This window comes from Oryzias melastigma, linkage group LG14 (assembly GCF_002922805.2).
Source record: "Oryzias melastigma strain HK-1 linkage group LG14, ASM292280v2, whole genome shotgun sequence".
In the NCBI taxonomy this organism is placed as follows: domain Eukaryota; kingdom Metazoa; phylum Chordata; class Actinopteri; order Beloniformes; family Adrianichthyidae; genus Oryzias; species Oryzias melastigma.
This window is the reverse complement of record NC_050525.1, coordinates 8,112,044-8,121,612: the sequence shown is the minus strand read 5'-3', so window position 1 is coordinate 8,121,612 and position 9,569 is coordinate 8,112,044. Positions and strand designations below refer to the sequence as shown.

General features: G+C 39.4%; 1 protein-coding gene across 3 annotated transcripts in view; it reads left to right on the top strand.

Annotated features, from left to right (window-relative positions):
• Positions 1–8: 8 nt before the first annotated feature.
• The window catches only part of srrm3 (serine/arginine repetitive matrix 3), a 105,227-nt gene continuing 95,666 nt past the window's right edge, over positions 9–9,569 (top strand). For all 3 annotated transcript variants that reach the window (XR_002917881.2, XM_024261664.2, XM_024261665.2), the window contains exon 1: positions 9–363. The gene's annotated coding sequence lies outside the window, so the exon portion shown is untranslated. The remainder of the gene's footprint in view (positions 364–9,569) is intronic.

Below are 9,569 nucleotides of genomic sequence, written 5' to 3'. Positions count from 1 at the left end.
TAACCCATGTAAAATTGTAAAATTGAAACTATGAGAATCCCTCCTGTTTCAGTTTTCTTACGATCAGAGGGTCACCTAATGCTGTAAGTACTCCTCCCGCCTGGCAGAGGGCGCTGTTGCGCAGGTGTGTCGTGGAAGCGCAGCTTTAGGGGTTTTGTTCCCAGAGCTCCTCTGTGCGCTGTCCACTTCAGCACCACGAACCGAGCGGATGCAGCGGGCCAGCTAACGCCGAGGAGGGACCGAAAACACGGCTCCCCACCAGCCACGGCGCACGCCCCGCTTCCTATCCCAGTAAATCCTGAAAACCGCGCACGGAATTGACGATAAACGACGAACTCGGCGAGAGAAAAGACCGTCGGGAAGGTAAGAGTTTCCGAACAAGCTTAGGCATCAAGTTTGAGCTTTAATAACGGATATCCCCGAAGAAAAACACGCTCCGCGTCCCTTCCTGGTTCATCAAAACCGAATATCTACATTGAGGAGGTGTTTATGCAGTATTTTTGTGACATATTATAGTCGTTCGGTTAGTCTGGCAGAGACAAAGAGGAGCACTTTGGCTCCACCGTGGGACCGTGTCGTGGCCGGCTGGGCAGCCTTTGCTCGCCGTGCAGTTTTTGTAGCTCTCGGCTTTTTGCTGCACTGGGCCCACTTGTCTCCATCTGTGTCCGTCATTTTCGGGTGCAGGACTCACAATACGTCTGCAGCCATTTGTGTGAACTAAAGGGCGTTCTGTTAAATTAATCCGCCTCCATTTAATGTACCGATTTGTGGGATTATCCAGTGTTTAAAGGCTGACATCCCCCTTTAGAGAGTGTTTACTCCTCTCAGGGGAACTTGTTTTCTTCAACTGTGATCAGGTTGGAACTGTTTGGTTTACTTTGTAAAGTTTAGGTGAAGGGTCTATTTTATAAAGCAGAACACTCAGGACTAGTATACTATTAAATTAAATAAAGATGCATGTATGGGGCTGTTACACAATAACTACATTTGCTGAGATTTATTCTTAATTTTTTAAATTTTCATTTTATTCAAATTGAACTTTATTTCTAGGGCACTTTTTCAGCAGAATGTGCTTTACATGAAATAAATGACAAAAGTCCGTTCTGTTTATTTGTTCCTTTCATGAAGAGAACCATTACATGAACACATCCAAATCCACCCATCATCATAACAGGAAGAATAAAAATCATAGTTTATATTTGCCCCTAAATCCCATTTTAAAAGGAACAAGAAAGTGGAGAGATGTCTTGAACTGCTAGCCACCTCATATGCAACACTATCCACGCATATTCCTCAATAGGGCTGGGTATCACCAATAATTTCAAAAATCAATTCAATTCACGATTATTTTTTTTAATTCATTCAATTCAATTCAGATTACATTTTCGCACATAATTTCACACATTTAAGCATCGACTTTCAATCGCTCTGGTTTTTTCAAACACTTTCTATCCTCTGCCGGCAAATCTTGGAGGTTCTCGCTAACATCCTGGACTTGATTCAGATCGATTAATCAATTCTTCACACACAGCCCTATTGCTCAAATTTCTTCTTTACTAATAGTAAAAATTGGGGGAAAACAGTCCATAAAATCAAATTAAAACATGAGAGAAAGTAAAAACTGCTTAAGAGCTGAGCTAAAAAAATGACTTTTATTTTATTTTCCTAAAAATCTTGACAGTAGATGAAGCTCTCACCTCCTCAAGTAGGCCGTTCCACATCCGAGACACACAGTACTGCAACATTTCCTCACTGACCTGCACCTGAGGACTTGCAGGTTCTGGGACGATCATAAACTAAATGTAATTTCGATAAAAAATAAATGTCCAGTTCCATTGACACATTTATGAACTCATACTGTCATTTTTGGAGTATAAGTTTGACCAGGGGTATGAGTTATATTCAGGTGTGACTTATATTCGATATATATAAAAAAAAGTAACAACCACTAGAGGGCAGTGTATGTTTGTGCATCAGTATCTCCTACTGACAACACAGAAGAAGAAGCACTGTCTTTATGATAGGCTCGATGAAGTTGTTCCAAAGTGACACAGAGGAAGAAGAACTTACAGATTTAGGGATTTAAAGTGATATAAAGAGTTTAGTTGTTATTTATTCTATAGCTATCTGAATCGTTGCACTAACATACTAGACTCATTGGTGTTACTAAGCGTGCATATACATACAGTCTATTGTCTGTTTTGTTACTACAATTTGCCTTTCAAGAGGAAATGTCTGTTCTTGTTCCCATATTTTGTTAAATACATTTCTCCCAAAAGAAAAGCCCCTTAGATTCTATCCTAAAGTAGACTGAACCCAGAGTTTGTATTTAAGTGCTATGACTGTTAAAATGATTACCGTATTTTTCGGACTATAAGTCGCACCGGAGTATAAGTCGCAGGGGCCAAAAAATGCATAATGAAGAAGGAAAAAACATACCGGTACATAAGTCGCACTGGAGTATAAGTCGCATTTTTTTCAAGTAATTTATTTTACAAACTGGTTGAAAAAAACGATATTACATCATCCTGGAAGGTAAGTTATAACATTCATAAGTGAATAGAAAACAGGCTGAATATGTGTCAACACATATTCACATATTAGCATCATGAAAAAAACGAAAAGGTGTAGCATTTATATAACATAACAGTTTTATTTAACTATAGCCTCAAGAACTCATCAACTTTGTATCTTTACTGTAATTAATTGCACGCAATCTCACTCCATATCACTAAATCCCTTAAATTCTTAGTCCTCTGTGTCACGTCTGAATAACTAAAGTAAATAAAGTAATTGCATAGATCACCATAAGAGGGCACTCTAGACTTACGGTCCATATCTCATCTCATTAAAAATTCGTATATAAGTCGCACTGGAGTATAAGTCGCAGGGACATTCAATCTATGAAAAAAAACGCGACTTATAGTCCGGAAAATACGGTATTTCCAGGAACTCAACCTTCATGAGCAGTTTGAGTCAAAAGCAGCAACGATCGTTGTTTGGTTGTGCTTTTGAAAAATGGGCTGCGATTATTTTCTGTGTTCTTTGGTAATTTCCTGAACAAGCAAATAAATGAGGTTCAATCGTTAGCTGCTGCCCCAAGTCACAATGTATCATGCTGCTGTGCTTTAAGATGAAGCAGCCTTGCAATCTACGCCTACATGGCCAATGATTGCCATACGAGCACCCCATGAATAAGTAATCAGAGCGGTGTTTGTGGGGTGGTGGCAGGAGGACTGGATCCTCTGCTGCATCCGTGGGACTTGAGAGTCCTGGAGTGTCTGAGCTGAAATCTCAAATGTATCTTTAAAAGCAGTCTTCCATTTTGTCACAGTGCTGCCATTGGCATGTGGGGCCCAGGTGAGGTAAGAGGCTGATGGAGGGATTAGCTTGCATTATGTGGCTGCTGAGAGGAGAGGGAGAAATGCCAGCCTCTGTTCTGTTTTCCTCTGCTGCTCCTCATCCTCAAAGCATCAGCCTCCCTCCTGCTCCACATTCAGCGGGAACAGCCCACCCCTCCCCAAGCCGTCCCACCGATCTGCAGCGTTTCAGTGATCCTTCCAGCCACCACGGTTAGTGCATGGCTCCCTGTGCTCCTCTCCTCTCTCGTCTGGCTGGCAGAAGCACACACACACTGCTCCTCCTCCTGTCCTAATTCCTCCATCTTCAGCTCCTCTGAAGGGCGAAGCCCCAAGGGTGGGAGGGGGTGGAGAGGATGCACTGGAAGCATGTGAGGGTGGTTGCCAAGTTTAATGGGACGACCGCTACTCAGTGTCCCACAGAGCGGTCTGATCATGAGCACAGCAGGCGAGTCTCTGGCTTTCCAAAGAGAGCGATGTCACAAAGAGCTGGAAGATGAAGAAACAAAAATATTAGCTTTATATTTCCAGTCAAAGAGCAGTTTGAGAGACTGGTTTAGCTTGTGACTTACATCTTTACTCACTTTTTTGGAAACTTTCTGCTTTAAAAAACATTAGATCTGTTTTCTTTTATAGCCAGCTTTTTGTACAGAGGTGTCTAAACTAGAGCTGTCAGGCGATTAAAAATTTTAATCGCGATTAATCACATTGTCCAGAGTTAACTCGCGATTAATCGCAAATTCATATGTGGCCTTTTTTCAAGGAAAAAAAAATGTGTGCTTCGTGGAATTTAGCAGTTCTACATTAATTATGAAAACAAGAATGGCAAAATTAATAGTTTTCATCAGAACTACTTTATTTTGTAACATTGTATTGAGATAAACTTTCTTAACAATAAAAGGCTGTAACATAAAATGCCTAACAAAAGCCCAAGTGCAAGTGAAGGGCATTTTAAATTCAAAACTTCAATCAACGTTCAGTAAAATAAAATAAAAAACATCAAAAATAAAATTTCCATAACACTTTCATGTTCATTTTTTGTCAGGACCAAATCTTTTCCTCCTCTGCTGAACTACAGTAATAAATGAAATAGAGATTTATCATTTCCAATTAACTTTTGTTTTTTAAAACATTAATGATTGAGAAAAGCGGGATACACTGTGGATAGTTTGACAGTCTGTTACTGCCGCTGCGTTCTCTGGCTGCAGCTCGATGGAGTGACGTGTCCAGCGGAGCTCACGCCATGAATATGCCGGCAGACAGACAGACAGACCGCTATGCTGGGGCTGGATCACGCTTAAACCTCCAGAACATTTAAAATGTCCCCCGGTGCTCTTGCTGTTCGGAACGTCGGGGGTCCGCAGCTCTCGGGACGCGGCGCCAGACGCAAGCCAGTACCACCAGACGTGGTACTGGACGCGAACCGGAGCCGAGTTAGGGTGCAGGAGCTCTCCAGGTCCTAGCGCCGGCCAGTTTTAGCTCGCAGCTCAGTGGTTGGAGAGCCGCCCGTGATCTCGTGAGAGCAGCCGGTAAGTTAAAGGGGGGACGCCCGGGCGCGGTATGGAAAGGCACGTATGAGAAAGTCAGCGATTAATGCGTCAAAAAAATTGTCGGCGTCAAGCACATGTCGGATTAACGCGTTTTTAACGCGACAAATCTGACAGCCCTAGTCTAAACTATTATCTGAATGCTAAATTAGCATAAACAACAAATTTTTTTTAGGTTAGTCAAAACAGCTAGTATGCAGCTTAAAAAATAGCTAAACTTCAAAATAGCCTAAAAAACAGAAAAAGCCTAAATTAGACAAAACAGCTAGCATGTTGCTGAAATATTAGCTAAACTTTGAAATAGCCTAAAATATTCTTAATAAATGCCAAAATAGTCCAAAAAAGATAGCAGAATGCCAATTTTTAAAACTTTAAAATTGTAATTTTTTAGCATAATTATGAATAATAAAAAGGCAGGAATATTATTCCAGAATAAATCAACTTAAACCTTAAATAACTTTCAGTATTTTACTTTGCATAAAAATATATATTTTTATAATTATACAAGTTACAAATAAGCGCAAGATAACAGCGGGCCATTAATAACAATAAAATAAAATGATCTGGAGGGCCGGATTTAATTACCCAGAGGGCCGGATCCGGCCCCGGGCCTTGACTTTTAACACATGTTTTTGTAGAAGTCATTCAATTAACTTTCAATTTCCTGTGAAACCCAAAGTTGCGAGTGTTTTAGTCACAACCCATTGATAAGAGCTCAGAAGCAAAATTTTAAAAAGTCTTGTGTGGTATCAACAAGCAGCTATATTTTGTGGATTTTTTTGGTATAGGACAGACTGAAAAACTGATTTTATCCTTTAAATTATACCAAATAAGGAGCTCACTGCAGAAGAACTCCCTTTCACTTGACAATTTAACCCCCTGGTTGAATTTTTTCTTAATTATTTTGTTCTAAAATAATCTTGTTTGGTTCTGAAAAACTTCAAAATGTTAAACACACACTTGAATATTATTAAAAGAGACGAGAACAAAATACTGAATATAAATGAATCACTTCGATGACAACATCTAATGAAGACAAACAGTTCTGACTGCAGTCTTGTAATGATCAGTGTGAATGTCTTCATCGCAGGACGTTGCAGCGCTGCTGCTCTGACAGCATGAACCTGCAGAAACACATTCATGTGCAGAATTCACATTATTTTTTGTTAGCTGAATCATCCTCATAAACACCCAGCCTGTGCACCCTCCCAATGAGCAGACACGTCTGTTTTAATCCATCCTTTATGAAAAAGAACTCTCATTCCTGCTGTCTGCTGCTTGATATTTGGTGATTTCCTCTCGTTTCTCTCCGTGTTGCAGTGGAATACTTGCATCATCATCATCTCCACTTTGTTTTGTATAATTCCAGTACAACATTTTATGGGAGATTAGGTTATTTTTGCTCACTCTGCATCCCTGTGAGGTGGCTCGCTCTGTGCTGCAGTACTGAAGCTGCTGGAGACTTGTGTAACTACAGAGAATGACTCACAGTGACGGATCTCGGATTGGTAGTGGAAATACGAAGTGATAGAGTAACCGTTTGCACATCTCTATCCTGTCATTAAGAGACACCTTCATCGTTTCTTACAAGCTTAGTCACAGCTGCCGTTACGGGTGGATACAGGATCTCTGCAGGGGGAAAAATGGGCAAACCTGTACAGGGCATGACATCTTAAGATCATAGATGACTCAGTGAGCTTGTAGAGTAAAAATATACATGCACATTTTTTTTCTATGAGCAAGCTGTAGTTGTACTGAACAATTAAAAAATATGTAAGGGTAAACACGGGTGAAGTAGGTGAGATTGTTAATAGCATGCAATGTTACATGGATTCTCAAACGGAGAAGCTCCAACAATTATTCTGCCTCTCCTGGAGGGCATCTCAGTTTGACCACTAGGTGGTGATTGCAAAATAGCATTACACCTTATTCCAGAAGAAGAAGATAGTATGAGCAAAGAATGGGGCTTTATAGTACAAATTGTTTCTTTAAAAATATTTCCTTAAAAGAGTTTAGAAAATTCCTGTTTGTGAGTTTGTAACCCTTCTCCTCTCCTTGGCTTGTTTACATAAGTGGGGTCATCTGGACCGCACAAGACAGTGGACTGAACTTTTTTTATCATTGATTTTTGAGTTTCACAAATGTTCATGTCAGACATTAAATCCTGTCGCCCTTTGTCCACATTTGTCATGGAAGGAATCACACATCAATATGTGGTTGGAGTCACCTGGAGCGGAAGATGTTCATATAGTCAGCAATGTATGTTTAGGTTGACCAAGCGTTAGCATTAGCCGTCCTATGGGAATTCTCATTGTACATTAGTATCAAGCTAGTGGATTTTAGTATTATGGGTAAAATCAATCTCTACTTTTATGCATCGATTATTGATCTATTAAGCTTAGATCGATTCACATCAATTCACATCGATTTTATCAACCCCGCCCTACTAAACGCGGGTTCCTGAACACGCATTTAGTCCATGGTTTCCACACTGGATAAACAATCATCTCTTTATTTTTCTTTTGCTACAGTTTACTAGCGCATGTACGGCACCACAAAGAGGTTTGGAGAGAAATGTGAAAGCGGTTCAAATCTCACAAATCTTGCTACAGGCTTTTTCTTTCACAGCTCTATTGTCCCATCTTTCCAGCCATCCTTCCTGCCATTGTTAAAGGTCGATTCCCTGATTGGTCAAAGTTCGACCTGGTTTAACTTTCAATCCGCGTTCAGCAGTTTGTACATACAATCGAAAACGGTTTTAAAAACATGCCGAACTGCGGAAGCCAGAAATGCATATTTACGGAGATTTACACAGACTTTTCATTGAAAGTGGTCGCTTGTGTGCATTGTCGAGGGTGGTGTGTTGCTGCTTTCACACTGAGCACGTGTGGTGTGTTCAATAACACGCTTTCAAGTACGCGGTTTTATGAATGCGCTTTCAGCAGGTGGTGTTCACACTGGACCAGCGCCAGACTTGCAGGTAGCGGCAGGAAGGTGATTCTTCTTCTTTCGTGTTTTTACTGTGTATTAGTACTTGTGCAGAACCTACGATAGGTAGAGGCTCGGAGTGAAAAGTCAAAGTGGTTGAAATCCTGCTCCAGGCTTTTTGTTTTCACAGCTTTGTTTCAATAAATGTCCGTCTTGGTGTCATATTAATACGACCAGGCAAAAACTGCAATCATTAATTTCTCCTTTGTGATCATGTTTACAATGTAGGCTACTTCAGTTTAGTAAACAGACACTACCCACTGCGTTGGTGCATTTTAGCGTGAAAATTTTCAAATGGATGAACTTTCAGTGCACAATCAATGAACAACCAATTTGTGCAAAGAACTCGCAACAGGGCTTAAAAGCTTTTGTAGTGACATTCGATCACAAGCATTCCCAACACAGAAGTCTGAAATTCTGGTATGTGTGTTTGCACAGACTTTTCTTTGAAAGTGGGGCTTGAATGCAAGTCGATGAAGCCAGTCTGTAAGCACCTTGAATGTAGATTTAGACGTGGCCGCTCTTCTCTACAACCTGTACAGATGAATGTAACTATGGGTTTAATTTTGAAAAGTTGTCAAAAGATAGTGTAGATTCCCTTTCAAAACTACCTTCACAGTAATAAATCAAAGTTTTACATCATGTTTTCTGGCATATTCAGTCTTCAGGAAGCCACGCTTTCGTGTAACCTTTTAAAGTGATTAACCGTTCTATTGGCTTCCTGAAGGACTTTCAGTTTTTTTTCTTTTCAGTTTTCATTTACCTGATAACTTTGATTTTCTCTTGTTTTTTTCTTCACTTTTCTTATACAGTACAGCCACTTAACACTGACCTATGAACCACGTAAACATAAAAGACTTGGAGTTTAACAGATCCACCGTAGAGAAGCCATTTTATTCCCTCTGAAGATGGTTGTGTATAAAGACTGAACTAATGAACTCTAAAAGCCCTCCATAAAGCATAAAGAAATGCTGTTTGGAAGCTCGTTGAAAGATTAGAAACAGGAGACTTTGGCAGAAAATGAAGAGCATTAAAGAGTGTGATTGATTTTTATTTCATAAACATATATCTGTTTATTAATACATACAGATAAACATGTATTTTTTTCCTTTTCTTGCATCTGAAAATCTGGTACAAGAATTTAAAAAGTCTCTGATATGGTTCGTAAAATTATGACAAGCTAAAAAAATTAAGAAAACTACATGAAACTAAAGACAATGAGTATACTACTGATAAAATATTTTTTAAAGATCAGCCTTGTAAACATGTTTTTTATTCCTTAAAATGTTTTATCTAGCTTTAATTTAGATGATTTTAGGAAGATCATAGAGGGATAACTAACAGTTTTCATCTGTCACAAGTGGACATTTTATTGTTATATACTGTAGATGTCACATACAAAATGCTCATGGAATCTAAAGTGATGCAGTGTGACAAGCTTTAAAAAATAAACAGATTTTTGACTGCAGTTTTTTTAAATTTGAGTGGTCAGACACCACCTTTGGTGAGCTCCTAATCTGAACTTCATCAAGATTCATTTATTCATAAAGCTGAAAAAAAAACATCAATATTGCTTTATAATCATGCTAGGAAACCTGCCACGTCAACGTAAAAACAACGATCTTTTCTAAGATGTGTTCAATGTTCACAGTTTTATGTAAATTCTTTTCAGATC